This window comes from Schistocerca americana, chromosome 6, assembly GCF_021461395.2.
Source record: "Schistocerca americana isolate TAMUIC-IGC-003095 chromosome 6, iqSchAmer2.1, whole genome shotgun sequence".
Taxonomy (NCBI): domain Eukaryota; kingdom Metazoa; phylum Arthropoda; class Insecta; order Orthoptera; family Acrididae; genus Schistocerca; species Schistocerca americana.
Window position 1 is genome coordinate 61,446,320 of NC_060124.1, and position 16,392 is coordinate 61,462,711.

At 47.4% G+C, this 16,392-nt stretch overlaps 1 protein-coding gene across 1 annotated transcript in view; it reads right to left on the minus strand.

Moving 5' to 3' along the window:
• LOC124619691 overlaps positions 1 to 16,392 on the minus strand; it is a 180,800-nt gene that overhangs the window by 143,018 nt on the left and 21,390 nt on the right. The window lies entirely within an intron of this gene.

Here is a 16,392-nt window from a genome sequence, read left to right on the forward strand (position 1 = left end):
GTTGGTTTCAAAATATGTGACGCACTCTTAGAGAGCAGTAACTATTTCGTAAGGTCACGTAACGGTCGGCCAGCGGTCTGAAATATCAGACTGCTTCTTTACAGTCTGCTGTTAAGTAATACGTGGGCAGAAAAGATGGTATGTACAAAACAAATATTTCGCCACATGCTAGTTCGCTGTTATATTAACATTTGTAATACTCGTATCGTCAGAAATAAAAATTGTAATCAGCACTTAACTTCTAGATCATAAAAACCTACTAAATCTGAATGGGAGTAGAAGAAAATGCTTAATGAAAAGGACCACCACCCCACAATTTCGTATGCGAGAAAGAAATTACAAATACGTGAAAGCACCAACCCGTGCGGATAGCCACGCGTGTTAAAGACCCCACTTCAGGGACGGGAAGGTACGCTGGCCCCGAATGGAGTCCGCCAGCGGATTAATGACGATGGATCGGAACGCAGGCCAGCCTGGATGTGCTTGATCTCCCACGTTACACTAGGTGAATGGCGGGCTGGTTCCCTTGTTCCACCTACCCGCTACGCCAACATTTAGAACGCTTTCTCACACTTTGACACAAAATCTACTCTATACGCAGACAGATCATGTACACTGCTTCCGACTTTCGCTGTTGGTCACCTTAGATACTTAATCTGTATCAGCATAGAAGAGAAAATACCGGGTGTTCAGAAAGTAACTATACAGTGCGTGTTGCGGTGCGCTAAGTAATACTGATATGCTTGTCAGTTATTAATACAACATTTTCATTTGTTTAACATATTTGAACCATATATGACCAGGTATTTGTATTTGTTTGCATGTCCGGTATGACTGAAGACCAAAGTCTTGTGTGACATCATTGTGATCTAGCTCATCACGCTGACGATTGAAAAAGGAGTGTTTCTTGTGGAGCATGTATTTTGAAATGGAGACAAGTTTACCTCGGCAGTAGAAGCTGAATTTGCAGCAAAGTTCCCAGGAGTGAAGATGCCTAACCACAATGCTCTACCGTACCTCATCACCAAGTTTCGAAAGACCGGAACCGTTCATAATGCTCCAAAATCAGGCAGGCCATCTATATCCACATCCGAAGAGAAGGTAGCGGAGGTGCAAGACGTGATGCTGCAAAGCCCAAAGAAATCGGTTAGACGACTAGCTCATCAGGCCTAAGTGTCAAATGGTTCAAATGGCTCTGAGCACTATGGGACTCAACTGCTGAGGTCATTAGTCCCCTAGAACTTAGAACTAGTTAAACCTAACTAACCTAAGGACATTACAAACATCCATGCCCGAGGCAGGATTCGAACCTGCCACCGTAGCGGTCTTGCGGTTCCATACTGCAGCGCCTTTAACCGCACGGCCACTTCGGCCGGCTGCCTAAGTGTCAGTGGGCTCCGCTCGCAAGATTCTCCGGACGTCACTGTCCATGCATCCGTACAAAATGTTGGTCGAGCATGAACTGAGAGACACAGATCGGACGGCGCATGTGAACTTTCGCAACTGGTTTATGTCCTTCCTGCAGGACAATTTCACGGATGAGGCATGGTTTCACCTCTCCAGTTACGCGAGTAGCCAGAATAGTCGTGTCTGGACTACGGATAATCCGCATAAATGAAAAGTCCACTGCATGATCAAAAGGTTGGTGTTTGGTGCGCCGTCACTCGTAAACGCATCATTGGGCCGATCTTCTTTCAGGACACCACAAATGCTAAACGGTACTGCATCTGCATTCTTTAGTCCTTCCTAGGTGAACTGAATGAGGACGAAATTAACAATGCCTGGTTTAAACAGGATGGGGCGATTGCACATACCGCCCACAATGCGATGGCCTTCCGAGAAAATATGTAATATGGCAATTCTGTCCTTACCTACGTTTGTTCAGTAACTGTTTGCTGCTAATATCGTAAAATTACCATAACTGACAGCTGCAGTCTGCAGTGTAGGCTTATACGGAAGTGAAATGTGGAGACCAACAATACAGACAAGAAGAGTTTTCAATTGCAGTGATACAGGAGAATGATGACGATTAGATGGATCAATCGGATTACTAATGAGGAGGTACTGACAAGAAATGGAGCTAAACGAAATTTATGGCCCCGATCGAATATAAGAAGGCACGCATTGACGGGATACAACCTAAGGCACGAAGAAAAGGTCAATTTGGTAATGGAGGGAAGTTTGAGGGGTAAAAATTGTAGAGGGAGACCAAGTTTTGACTGTAGTAGGTAGGTAGGTCCAAATGGGTGTAGACTGTAGAAATGATGCAGAGCTGAAGAAACTTGCACAGGATAGGCTAGCATGGAGGGCTCCAACAAACCAGTCTTCGGATATAACACAACACCAACAAATACTAACAGAAACTGTTCAGTTGCTGTTGCTGCTTGCTGAGGGGTTCAATCGACATCCGAAGACAACACGTGAACATGGAGCAGCAGTAGATTGACTGCTACTTGCATTCGAGTTTTTCCCCGCGATGTGACGGGCACGCCGAAGCTGCATACGGATTTCGAAGCATATCATGCGGTCCAGAGGGCAATTATTGTTTTGGTCGTGATATCCTTAACAAAACTATTTGGGATGTAGTGTTGTCTTCGTACAAGAAAATACACTTCATAACTGGAGGTGAGGAACAGGAACTGACCAGAATGAAATTTTCACTCTGCAGTGGAGTGTGCGCTGATATGAAACTTCCGGTAGATTAAAACTGTGTGCCCGACCGAGACTCGAACTCGGGACCTTTGTCTTTCGCGGGCAAGTGCTCTACCATCTGAGCTACCGAAGCACGACTCACGCCCGGTACTCACAGCTTTACTTCTGCCAGTATCTCGTCTCCTACCTTGAAAACTTTACAGAAGCTCTCCTGCGAACCTGCAGAACTAGCACTCCTGAAAGAAAGGATACTGCGGAGACATGGCTTAGCCACAGCCTGGGGGATGTTTCCAGAATGAGATTCTCACTCTGCAGCGGAGTGTGCGCTGATATGAAACTTCCGGGCAGATTAAAACTGTGTGCCCGACCGAGACTCGAACTCGGCACCTACGCCTTTCGCAGACAAGTGCTCTACCATCTGGGTTCGAGTCTCGGTCGGGCACACAGTTTTAATCTGCCAGGAAGTTTCAGGAGCTGATCAGTTCTGTGAGTCTAGCACGATCCGGTATTGAAACCGCGTTTACGTTGCTGATGCCAATGTAAGGTGGGGACATCAGTTTTGCTGTCGACTGCACAGTGAGTTCATTGCAAAAGGGAAAGCAGCTCTAACTGTGGAATTTGTAATGAAACATAAGAAGTTCGACGCGTAGGTACTGTGACGCTTTAAGGCGTTTGAAATAGGGACTTAAAATCCAGTTGTATTGTGCTCGCGCGTGCGTATTCCGTACGCTGTGGAAACCAGCGGACAGAGGTATGCTTTGTATTGCTCAGACACAATAAACCCCCCTGCACCTTGCCGTATCGAACAGTGGATACACCAGGAGTCAGCTTGCAGCTTTTACATCTAAATTTACATCGACATACATACTCTGCCGGCAACCGCACGGTGCATGGCGGAGGGTACGCTGTACCGCTAGTAGTTGTTTCCTTTCCTGTTCCACTCGCAGTCAGAGCGCGAGAAACACGACTGTCTATATGCCTCCGTATCAGCCCTAATTTCTCGTATCTTATCTTCGTGATCCCTATGCGAAATGTATGTAGGTGGCATTAGGATCGTTCTGCAGTCAGCGTCAAATGCCGGTTCTCAAAACTTTATCAGAAGTGTTCTTCAAAAAGAATATCTTCTTCCCTCCAGGGATTCCCACTGGAGTCTCCAAAGCATATCCGTAACACTTGCATACTGACCGAACCTACATGCAACAAATTTAGTATCTCACCTCTGAACTACTTCGATGTCTTATTTCAATTCGACCTGGTGCTGAGCCCACACACTCGATCAGTACTCAAAAATAGGTCACACTGGAGTCCCATACGCGGTCTCCTTTACCGATGAACCACACTTTCCTAAAATTCTCCCAACAGACCGAAGTCGACCAGTCGCCTGCCCTTACACAATGCTCACTTGTTCGTTCCATTTCCTATAGCTTCGCAACATTACGCCGAGATATTTAAACGACATGTCTGTGTCAAGCGGGACACTACTAATGCTGTATCCGAACATTACAGCTTTGTTTTTCCTACCCATCCGCATTAACTTACATTTTTCTACTTTTAAAGGCAGCTGCCATTCATCACACCAATTATAAATTTTTTCTAGGTCATGTCGTATCACCCACAGTCACTTATCTTCGACACCTTCCTGTACACCACAGCATCATCAGCGAACAGAAAACAGCAACGGTCCTATCACACTTTTCTGGGGCACCCCTTATGTTATCCTTGTCTCCAATGAACACTCGCCGTCGAGGACTACATACTGGTTTCTGTTACTTAAGAAGTCTTCGAGCCAGTCTCAAATCTGGGAGCCTGTTCCGTGTGTGAAACGTGTGTGAAATCTTATGGGACTTAACTGCTAAGGTCATCAGTCTCTAAGCTTACACACTACTTAACCTAAATTGTCCTAAGGACAAACACACACACCCATGCTCGAGGGAAGACTCGAACCTCCGCCGGGACCAGCCGCACAGTCCATGACTGCAGCTCCTTAGACCGCTCGGCTAATCCCGCGCGGCGCCTGTTCCGTATGCTAGTACTTGCGTTAACAGTCCGCAGTGGGGCACCGTGTCGAATGTTTTCCGGAAATCTATAAAAACGCCGTGGTCGATACTGGGTTCCAAACATGGAATACACAAAACTAAGTAAGGATACATTTTAATGCAATTGACACACTCTTATCTACAATACAATTCTGATTAACGTTTCGGAAGCACTATTTATACCTTACGGTAATTACGCCATGGTAAAAAATGCAACAGGAATGTCACAATAAAGGGTGCCCAAACAGTCGCATCATAACACGGTATACCCTACCCGGTGGTAGCACAGGTGTGTACTCTTGCATGCAAACAACAGTAAAGGTGCCGAATGACATCATGAAGTAGACTGTTCCAAGTGCCTTGCACTTTTGGTTGCAATTCGGCAATGGTTCTTGCGAACTCTGGAGAACGAGTGAGTTCCCGTTTCATCAAGTTCCACACCACATGTTCAACTATCGAGAGATTTGGTGTTCTTGGTAACCAGGACAAATGTTGTACACCATTGCGAGGACGTAGCGTTGCAGCCGTATGTGGATGTGCATTCTCCTGTTGAAAAAGCACATCACCTTTCTGTCGAAGAAATGGCAGTGGCAGGGAATAACAACCTCTGCAATGTAGCTAGCACTGGTTATTTTATCCTGTAGAATCACTAAATATGACCATTGATAACTGGTCCCCCCCCCCCCCCCCACCAACTCACACACACACACACACACCATGAATCCTGGGGTAGGGCCTGTGCCCTGCGGGATATGCCGTTCACCAAGTCTGTGTCGTACACGTGTACATCCGTCACTCGCATACAGACAGAACTTACTCTCATCACTGAAGACAACCGAGGCCAGTCGACTCTCCAATCGAGCTTTTCACGATACAAGAGTAGCCGTGCTTTGTGGTGTCAGTAGTAGCCTGGCCAGAGGCACAACTGATTTTAGTCCTGCAGCAAGCAGACGGTTCCCTGTGGTCCTTGCTGACACATCAAGTGCAGTGTGTGCTTGTTCTCTCCATGACGTTCGGTGGGCCACCGCTGCTCTCTCAACTCGCAAATCTTGATGTGCATCTGTACTATGCGGATATCCAGAACCTGGTCTCTTGGGCGTGGCAATGTTCCGCAGGTCACTTTTGAAAGCAGCGACACACCACCGATGTACTGTGCCCAGTATGTGCAGCAACCCGTCAATACGTCCACCTAGCCACCAACAGGCAATAACGCGACATCGTTTAGATCGCCGAAGTTGTTGAAAAGGAGTACGTACTCGCCAAATGGGTACGGTTGAAACCAAGAATGAATGCTGTATATACTGTTCACCTTTAAACTTAGCACGAATACTGCCTGTAGGGTCAAAACAGAGGGCCATCTGATAGCCGATGAGCGTGACAAATGAATTAAGACCACTGTAACCGCTCTATATCCACGAATTCCACCCTGTTGCCACGGGACACAGTCCTCAAGCGTGTTACGTTTCCTTCTGGTTGTGTATTTGCGCTAAAATGGCTAGTCTACGAATATCTCCTGGATAGGAAAAACGAACGTCAATGGACAGAGGTAACCGATACGCAACATGGCTCTGAGCACTATGGGACTCAACTGCTGAGGTCATTAGTCCCCATACGCAACATCTCACTTCCAATATGCATCACCGTAATCAAAACTATCTGCCAGTTCGCAAGTGTTGAGGCCCAAGTCTTGTTCTTGAGTGCTCAAGACAAGGTGCTTCCGCATTCGGTATCGTCTTCTGGCCAGCTCGCACAACAAATATTTGTGTCATCAAGTCAGGAGTCGGTACTTCCTTCCACGCCAATTTAGCTCTTAATGTAATTTTATATCAACTGCAGTTCTGAAAAAGTAATTTATCTTTCAAGGCGGCTTGGTGGGAGACTGACACTCTTTTTCCTATGTCTTGAATTTATGAAGCAGTCTTTATGTTAAACAGAGCATACATTGTTTCAATGCAGGACTGTGAGACGCTGGCACAGTTTTTGGTGGATCCCCATGTTTTTTATGGCGCAGGGCCGGCTAGGGTGGCGACCCCCAGACCACGGCGACCATCGGTTCTTCCTGCACCATCCCGTCGTCTGCATCCCTATGGTCAGCATTCCTACGGGTCACGTACAAAGAGCTATTCGAAGTCATCAGATCTTTCGCCCTCATGTCCCTGCCTCTCCACCACTTTCCACTTCTGCATCAACACTCACACCATTTTTGAGCGTGATCACAGGAGGCAGCATTAAATTTGTTCAAATTATCTTCCATTAGGAAAGTGGAATGCGCTCAACAACTTTGACATGGCTTTCGAAATGGTAGAGAACAGCAATCAGTCGTCGTTTCTGTTCTGGCTTTATTAAAGCAGATCTAGTTTTCGGCTAGTAATCATCCATTATCAATGCAGTAATTCAGAGTTGTCATACAGCCCCTAGTACGTCTAAACCTGTTGTTCTGGCTCCTGTCACAGTTCTTTAAAAACTACTGTGTAATGGAGGTAGATGTTACAGAGAACACATCGGTTGGCTGTGTAGCTGTGTTCTCTCCAAATCCTACTTTTATGGCATCACACAGCCAGCCGACGTTTCCTCTGCAAAACCTATCCTCATTACACAGTAGTCTTTAATGAACTGTGACAGGAGCCAGAACAACAGGTGTAGACGTACAAGAGTGTGTATAACAACTCTGAAATACTCCAGTGATAGTGGCAGATTACTAGCCGAAATCTGAATCTGCTTTACAAAAGGTAGAACAGAAACAACGACTGATTGCTGCTCTCTACCATTTTGATATTAAACTTGTTTCCTCCTTAATTATCAGCTGCATTGTATTGTAGTACATATAGAAATGTCTTCGGACAAGGATCTGCTCCCACCAGTTGCTCGTCAATAAACGAAACGCTAGATACGTTTAAATCATTAATATTGTTGTAGTATTCGAAATGTTACAATGTGCGGTAATTATATCAGTAGAGATAACTGAAACTGAAATATTCGTTTCGGGTTATGTAAAATAACACAATCTAGGTCAGAGACTTCTGACATATGGGAAAACTAAGAGTGAAGGCTATTTAATTAACAATGGAGCAATCTACATTATTTAATTATTTAATTTGTCAGGAGAGTGTTTCTGATGTAAAGGAATTACGTTTGAAGAAACATTATGAATTTCTGCGTATGTATATGTATCTTTCTCTTATGGGTAATTCTCATAGCCTAAAAATTTTTATCATCTCATCCCATATGCAAAAAAATGTGTAAAATGAAAATAACATAAAAGGTGGATGCTTTTCGACCCAGCTTCCTTGCTGTTTCTATTGAAGAGATGGACAGAAAAATATTGTTCAAATATGTGTGAAATCTTATGGGACTTGACTTCTAAGGTCATTAGTCTCTAAGCTTACACACTACTTAACCTAAATTATCCTAAGAACAAACACACACACCCATGCCCAAGGGAGGACTCGAACCTACGCCGGGACCAGCCGCACAGCATCGAAAATGTTAGTTTGTTTCCCAGACCAATGATTAGAAGAATGGGAGATATATATATGATAAATTGAAATCTATTCCTACAGAGAGAGCTATTACTGTCTGCGGCTGAAAAAAATGCACGTAAGATGAGTCTGTCAATCTTACAGGCGCGCACCGAGACGTAATCTAGAGGAGAACATTTCGCGCAGATCTAAAAACATTGTCGTTAATACAACTGCGCCAACGTCGTCTATTTTGTTTACATGTAAGCGACGTAAATATATTCTACTATCGCACGTATTCAATGTGCTGATATTTCCCGAATAATGACTGCCATTTTCAGAATTTGCATGGTTATGGAATTAGTAGTTGCTGGAAAATGTTTCGTTTATTATGACACTACGTAAGTAACTGGAGCGTTTTTTCGTCAGGTTCCAATTTTGTGTTATTGGGAATAAATGTCATGAAGGGAGTTTACTAGTCTGTTTCTTGATTTGCCATCTACATGCACTTTCCTCAAGAATTTTCACCTCTGACAAGCAAGCAACGCATTCATTTGTTACCCAGGAATGACAAAGACCTTCACTGCAAGTGTTACGAGTGTAATACACTGAAGAGCCAAAGAGACTAGTACACCTCCCTAACATCGTGTAGTGCTCCCGTGAGCACGCAGAAGTGCCGCAACACGACGTGGCATGAACTCGACTAATCTCCGAAGTAGTACTGGAGGGAATGACACCACGAATCATGCATAGCTGATCATAAATCTGGAAGGCATGTTGCAAGGCATCCAAGATATGCTCAATAATGTTCATGTCCGGGAAGTTTGCTGGCCAGCGAAAGTATTTAAACGCAGAAGAGTGTTCCTAGAGCCACTCCGTAGCTATTCTGGGCGTGTGGGGTGCCGCATTGTCCTGCTGGAATTTCCAAAGCCCGTCGGAATTAACAATGGACATGAATGGATGTAGGTGATCAGACAGCATGCTTACGTACGTGTCACCTGTCAGAGACGTATCTAGAGGTACCAGGGGTCCCATATCACTCCAACACGCACACGCCCCACACCATTAAAGAGCCTCCACCGGCTTGAACAGTCTCCAGCTGACATGCGGGGTCCATAGATTCACGAGGTTGTCTCCATAGTCGTACAAGTCCATATGCTCGATACAATTTGAAACGAGACTCCTCCGACCAGACAACATGTTTTGGGTCATCAACAAATGGTTCAAATGGCTCTGAGCACTATGGGACTTAACATCTGAGGTTATCAGTCCCCTGACTAACCTAAGGACATCACACACATCCATCCCCGAGGATTCGCACCTGCGACGGTAGCAGTCGCGCGGTTCCGGACTGAAGCGCCTAGAACCGCTCACCAACCGCGGCCGGCGGTCATCAACAGTCCAGTGTCGATGTTGACGGGTCCAGAAGGGGCGTAAAGCCTTATGTCGTGCAGTCATCAAGGGAACACGAGTGGGATTTCGGCTACGAAAAGCCCATATCGATGATATTTCGTTGAATGGTTCGCACGCTGACACTTGTAGAAATTTGCAGCAATCTGCGGAAGGGTTGCATTTCTGTCACGTTGAACGATTCTCTTCAGTCTTACATGGTCCCGTTCTTGCGGGATCTTCTTCCGGCCCCCAGCGATATCGCAGACTTTATGTTTTACCTACTTCTTGACAGTCACGTTACATAGGTGAAATGGTCGTACGGGAAAATCCCCACTCCATCGCTACCTCGGAGATGCTGATTTCCATCGCTCGTGCGCGGATTATAACACCACGTTCAAACTCAGTTAAATCTTGATAACCTGCCACTGTAGCAGCAGTAACCGATCTAACAACTGCGCCTGACTCTTGTTGTCTTATACAGGCGTTGCCGGCCGCAGTGCCGTATTCTGCCTGTTCACATATCTCTGTACTTGAAAACGCATGCCCATACCAGTTTCTTTGGCGCTTCACTGTGTAAGGTTGTGCGAGATGTTAAAAATACTTACAATGCCTGACAGAAAAAGTGAAGCACGAAGAAGAGAATGAGGAAAAGAAATGAAACTTCAAGAGTGTATTTGATGTGTACTCCAGTGCTTACAAAACTGAGTCAAATTTACAAATAATTTAACTGTATGGCGATGTACCCACTCAAGTCTGGATACATGCACTGATTCGATTGGGAAGGGTGTGATACAGCCACTGTATCCTCTCCTGAAGCATAACTGCTGTAACTCGTCCTGGACACCTCGGACATTGGCACAGCAACAGAACTGTTGTCAGAGCTGCTTCCACACACACCCATCGGTGACTGATCTGGGGATCTCGCTGGCCACGGGAGTACCTCAACATCGCACAGACACACGTACCATATAAGGACTAGTATTTTTCTGTAGAAAAATGGCACCGCGGTACTGTCCTATGAGAGGTAAACACAGGAGAACGCAGCCTGTCAGTGACATACCGTTGTGACTTAAGTGTTCTCAGTCACTACCTGGTGTGACCTGAAGTTAACCAGGAGTGACGCTGCTGTGCCTCTACAAAACATAGGAAGAACCGGGGGGGGGGGGGGGGTACAACAGAAATGCAGCCATTCGAGTTCTGGTTTTTAACTTCAGGCTGTCCACGGGGCAGTAATCCCGATGTTATCCACCATGAGGAATTTCTCTTCAGGGGCTGATGACGTTGTCTCACACGGGTGACGAGTGTGCGGCATCTCAGTGTCCTACACAATGGTCACTCAACGCATGACGCTGATCACACCCCTTATATTCCGTAGCAGGCCTTATAACAACACTAATGCATACTGGTGGCCATTCTACTTGTCGCAGAGAACTGTAGCTCTAGTCACTTGCACAAAGTTATAGGGGCTATCAAAAAGTCGAGGCACGTGATAAGTGCTTCGAAATTAGCCAATAGCACAGACAATTACAGACTGCTTGGACCATGTTTTCGTTCTTAAAGCACATTGAGGCTCTCGACTCCTACAAGATCAATAAGCTAAAAAGTTTCCGTTTGCGGACGTTACTGCAGGGTATATGCAACGTAGTGCTACTCCGGTGCGGGGATATAAGCACCGATATGTATACAAATGATTAGTGTGGCATTCGTGTGTTTCCCATGTTTCTGAGCTTAAATGCTTAAACTCGAACTATGGAGACCATTTTTACCAAATGCGTCCAAACAAGACGAACGTGCTGTTATTCTCCTCTTGACTGGTGCAGGACGAACACTGGTAGATATACATTGGAGAATGAAGAATGGGTGTGGTCAGTATGTCTGTCCAAAGCCACCGTTGTGGAATGGTGGGCCAAGTTCCATGCAGGGATGCTGCTGTTTCATGACAACACACGTCCCTTATGGCAAATGTCGTAACGTAGAAGTTACGCCAACTCAAGTGGAAGATATTCCGAGCACCAGCCCTGTAATTCTGATCTCACCTCAAGGGATTATCAAGCCTTCGGTCCTTTAAAAAGGCGTTTAAGGGTCGACTGTTACTGTCGAACTAGAATGTGGAGTAGTTAGGAATTTCTTCACGCAGAAAGGCACGTGCTTCACCAAACTGTTATTTTCAACCTGGTGCGTCGAGGGGTGATTACCTCTGTGCTCACGGCCACTTTCCCTGATTGGCCTACCGATTCTGGGCAGCACGGCCTTCGAGCGGCAACTTTTTGACCTCACCTTATACGTACCCGTACAAAATTACAGTGATATCGGACTATGTCTCCTGGTGCTTCACTTTCTTTGTTATGCAGTGTACTTTAGTTCAAGCATAATATGTAAAAGGTAAATGTCGTGTGACTAGGGTCTGGTAGACCGTTCGCCGGGTGCAAGTCTTTCAATTTGAAGTCACTTCGGCGACTTACGCGTCGATGGGGATGAAATGATGATGATTGGGACAACACAGCACCCAGTCCCTGAGCGGGGAAAATCTCCGACACAACCGGGAATTGAAACCGGGACCTTAGATTGACATTCTGTCACGCTGACCACGCAGGTACCGGGGGCGGACAATTACTACTTTGAATGACGTATTCATATTAATCAGTGTGCACTATGCACTGCTATTTTGTGCCTAGACAATAAACTCTACTAGAAGGGGAACGTTTTTCCGTTGGCGAGCACAAGTGACGAAGGCAGCCGCGGAGCGGAAAGGAGCGAAGGGAAGGACTGTCGCCCTTACCCTGCTCACTCACGCCTACCTGTCATACCTTCTATTCCGTTGCCAGCTAGAAGAGTATAGGCCTTTTTTTAAAGCCTAGACTGTTACTGATGCGCAGCTTCCGGTCGCACACACGGTTCAGAAACTGACAGAGGACACTGACCAGTCAACTGCTTAGAAGATCTCACTCTGCTCCCCTCCAGATAGCTTGCTGAAAGAATCTAAATCCCGTCGACAATTAGATCTTTAGAAAACAAAAGTTCGAATTGTCCAGGGACAAGACAGTAGTCAGTTATTTTTTCAAAGAAATCCATGCCTACATAATGAAGGAAACGTACGAAACATCACGTTGATAGATAAATAACTAGTTGCAAAGCTCAAGAGAAACGACAGCCGCGTGGTGCAAGCATTTCAGTTGGACGCCATTTTGTCGGCTTGCGTGCCCCTAAAAGCGACTGAGGAAAGTGGATCTACACTCCTGGAAATGGAAAAAAGAACACATTGACACCGGTGTGTCAGACCCACCATACTTGCTCCGGACACTGCGAGAGGGCTGTACAAGCAATGATCACACGCACGGCACAGCGGACACACCAGGAACCGCGGTGTTGGCCGTCGAATGGCGCTAGCTGCGCAGCATTTGTGCACCGCCGCCGTCAGTGTCAGCCAGTTTGCCGTGGCATACGGAGCTCCATCGCAGTCTTTAACACTGGTAGCATGCCGCGACAGCGTGGACGTGAACCGTATGTGCAGTTGACGGACTTTGAGCGAGGGCGTATAGTGGGCATGCGGGAATCCGGGTGGACGTAACGCCGAATTGCTCAACACGTGGGGCGTGAGGTCTCCACAGTACATCGATGTTGTCGCCAGTGGTCGGCGGAAGGTGCACGTGCCCGTCGACCTGGGACCGGACCGCAGCGACGCACGGATGCACGCCAAGACCGTAGGATCCTACGCAGTGCCGTAGGGGACCGCACCGCCACTTCCCAGCAAATTAGGGACACTGTTGCTCCTGGGGTATCGGCGAGGACCATTCGCAACCGTCTCCATGAAGCTGGGCTACGGTCCCGCACACCGTTAGGCCGTCTTCCGCTCACGCCCCAACATCGTGCAGCCCGCCTCCAGTGGTGTCGCGACAGGCGTGAATGGAGGGACGAATGGAGACGTGTCGTCTTCAGCGATGAGAGTCGCTTCTGCCTTCGTGCCAATGATGGTCGTATGCGTGTTTGGCGCCGTGCAGGTGAGCGCCACAATCAGGACTGCATACGACCGAGGCACACAGGGCCAACACCCGGCATCATGGTGTGGGGAGCGATCTCCTACACTGGCCGTACACCACTGGTGATCGTCGAGGGGACACTGAATAGTGCACGGTACATCCAAACCGTCATCGAACCCATCGTTCTACCATTCCTAGACCGGCAAGGGAACTTGCTGTTCCAACAGGACAATGCACGTCCGCATGTATCCCGTGCCACCCAACGTGCTCTAGAAGGTGTACGTCAACTACCCTGGCAAGCAAGATCTCCGGATCTGTCCCCCATTGAGCATGTTTGGGACTGGATGAAGCGTCGTCTCACGCGGTCTGCATGTCCAGCACGAACGCTGGTCCAACTGAGGCGCCAGGTGGAAATGGCATGGCAAGCCGTTCCACAGGACTACATCCAGCATCTCTACGATCGTCTCCATGGGAGAATAGCAGCCTGCATTGCTGCGAAAGGTGGATATACACTGTACTAGTGCCGACATTGTGCATGCTCTGTTGCCTGTGTCTATGTGCCTGTGGTTCTGTCAGTGTGATCATGTGATGTATCTGACCCCAGGAATGTGTCAATAAAGTTTCCCCTTCCTGGGACAATGAATTTACGGTGTTCTTATTTCAATTTCCAGGAGTGTATATTTGATCAGTGTGGATTTAAACCCTGTTTATGCCTTTTTCCTTGCGAAGAAGAAAGAAAAATACAAGGACGCTGTGGTTTTGAGGAAAAAGTGTTCTGCGGCAGGTCTTGAATGCTCGGTATCTGATTTACGTGCTTCTATGTTTAAGAAACCAATGTTACAAGCACTAACAGGTTGCAGCAATTCCAATGGAAGAGATCTCTACTGAAAGGCAGCCATACTGATGGAAATCGCTTCGAGTTAACGAGCGATGCCGGAGGAAAGACGCCGAGAATAGCTGTAGACGGCGGCAGCGGACGTGTGAACCATCGCCCCCGTCACTTTCCTCGGCCATCACAATAGGCTGTGTGGCTTTCCCAGCGGGAATACGGCTGCCGGCGAGCGAGCGAGCGAGCGCGCCGCTCCTGCCGCCTGGGAGTCGCACCAGAGAAAGTGACTGCCGCTCTTCCCTCTCCGTCACCCAGCCAATGTTTACATGCCGCCGAGTACCTCTGCCAGTGAAAATGAAACGACACGACGGCTGCGTCTCCGGCGGAGAGGCTCTGCTTCCGGTGGCCAGATGTACGTACGGAGCACTCTAGCTGTAGAGGGCTCGATTCGTATGTAAATCACCTGTTGCTGCTCTCACGGAGTGGTCGAGGCGTGACTGAACTGTCTGAGGCAGCAGTGATTTGTAGCACGAATAACTGATTTAACTACAGCTAAGAGACTGGCGGTATGGCTTCGGATAGGTGAAGCAAGTGGGTCACTAATCTCCTATTGTGGATACAGAAGGGAGAGCTTGTTAACGCGCAGGGGGTAGTCAACTGAAAACGAGACAGACAGGAAGAAACCGAGTGAAATTTTAATTATTTCAAAAGTGATCGCCATAACTGTTAATACATTTATCCCACTGTGAGACAAGATGGTCAATTCCTTCACGGAAAATTGTTTGCGGTAGGCTGCGGAACCATGATTGTACCTAGGCGTACATCTCTTCGTCCGAAGCAAATTCTCTTTCATCAAGGCTCCAAAAACACGGAAATCGCATCGGGAGAGGTAGGGACTGTGTGGAGGATGTCTGAGGGCTTCCTAGCGGAACTTCCGCAGCTTAGTCGAAACAGCCTTGGCAACAAGTGGGCGGGTCCACTTTCGACTACGCAGCAGAAATGTCGCTGCAAAGCCCTACACATCCTCCATACAGTCCCGATCTCCTGCCATGCGATTTCTAAGTGTTTGGCGTCCTCAAGGAAGACATTCGTTTCCGTTGATTTGCTTCGGACGAAGAAGTGTGTGTGTGTATGTGGATGTATTGAACCGGGAACCTAGAAACGATGGAGAGGCTTCGTTCCGTTGTAGCTCTCAGTGGTTCACAACCCCATAAGAGTCCACAGCAGTCCACCCACCCCACCACCGCCCCACATCGAACTCAGGGTTATAGTGCGGTTGGACCACCCCCCTTCCCCGGAGAACGTCTCATACCAGACGAGTGTAGCCCCAAATGTTTGCGTGGTAGAGTAATTATGGTGTACGCGTATGTGGAGACAGTGTTTGCGCAGCAATTGCTGGCATAGTGTAACTAAGGCGGAATAAGGTAACCATCCCGCATTCGCCGAGGCAGATGGAAAACCGCCTTAAAACCATCCACAGATTGGGCGGCACACCGGACCTCGACACTAATCCGCCGGGAAGCAGCGCGTTAGACCGCGCGGCTGGCCGGGCGGGCTGGACGAAGAAGAAGAAGATGATGATGATGATGTTTGGTTTTTGGAGCGCTCAACTGCGCGGTTATCAGCCCCCGTACAAATTCCCAAACTTTGCTCAGTCCAATCTCGCCACGGTCATGAATAATGATGAAATGATGAGGACAACTCAAACACCCAGTCATCTCGAGGCAGGTGAAAAATCCCACGACCCCGCCTGGAATCGAATCCGGGACCCCGTGCTCGGGAAGCGATAACGTGACCACAAGACCACGAGCTGCGGACCTGGACGAAGAGGTACACGCGTCGGTACAATCATGGTTCTGTAGGGAACTGCAAACATATATATATATATATATACTGACGGTCTTGTCTCGCATCAAGGTAAATGAATAAACAGTTATGGCGATTACTTTTCAAATAATAAACAGCTCGCTTACTTTTCTCCATCTGTCACGTCTGACTGCCCCTCAGTCTCACGGAACAAAAACAAGGCGGCCATTTGAACTCGCACC